Source organism: Arachis hypogaea, chromosome 9 (genome assembly GCF_003086295.3).
Source record: "Arachis hypogaea cultivar Tifrunner chromosome 9, arahy.Tifrunner.gnm2.J5K5, whole genome shotgun sequence".
Classification (NCBI taxonomy): Eukaryota; Viridiplantae; Streptophyta; class Magnoliopsida; order Fabales; family Fabaceae; genus Arachis; species Arachis hypogaea.
In genome coordinates, this window is record NC_092044.1 from 24,530,161 (window position 1) to 24,530,989 (window position 829).

The following is an 829-nucleotide window of genomic DNA, read 5'->3' on the forward strand; positions in this document are numbered from 1 at the left end:
GAGCAAACAACTTTGAGCTTAAGCCTCAATTAGTTTCACTAATGCAACAGAATTGCAAGTTCCATGGACATCCATTGGAAGATCCTCATCAGTTCTTAGCTGAGTTCTTGCAAATCTGTGACACTGTCAAGACTAATGGGGTTGACCCTGAGGTCTACAGACTTATACTATTCCCTTTTGCTGTAAGAGACAGAGCTAGAACATTGTTGGACTCTCAACCTAAAGAAAGCCTGGACTCTTGGGAAAAGCTAGTCAATGCCTTCTTGGCAAAGTTCTTTCCACCTCAAAAATTGAGTAAGCTTAGAGTGGAAGTCCAAACCTTCAGACAGAAGGAAGGAGAATCCCTCTATGAAGCTTGGGAAAGATACAAACAATTAATCAGAAAGTGTCCTTCTGATATGCTTTCTGAATGGAGCATCATAGGTATTTTCTATGATGGTCTCTCTGAACTATCCAAGATGTCTTTGGATAGCTCTGCAGGAGGATCTCTTCATCTGAAGAAGACGCCTACTGAAGCTCAAGAACTGATTGAAATGGTTGCAAATAACCAATTCATGTACACTTCTGAAAGAAATCCTGTGAACAATGGGACTAGTCAGAAGAAAGGAATTCTTGAGATTGACACTCTGAATGCCATGTTGGCTCAGAATAAAATATTGACTCAACAAGTCAATATGATTTCTCAAAGTCTGTCTGGAATGCAAAATGCACCAAGCAGTACTAAGGAGGCTTCATCTGAGGAAGAAGCTTATGATCCTGAGAACCCTTCAATGGAAGAGGTGAATTACATGGGAGAACCCTGTGGAAACACCTATAATCCTTCATGGAG

The 829-nt window shown here is 40.8% G+C and overlaps 1 non-coding gene across 1 annotated transcript; it reads right to left on the bottom strand.

The window, feature by feature from the left end:
* Positions 1-296: 296 nt before the first annotated feature.
* Positions 297-404, bottom strand: LOC112713940 (small nucleolar RNA R71). Its single transcript, XR_003158900.1, has one exon. It is a non-coding gene; the product is annotated as a small nucleolar RNA R71 (small nucleolar RNA).
* Between the last annotated feature and the right edge of the window lie 425 nt (positions 405-829).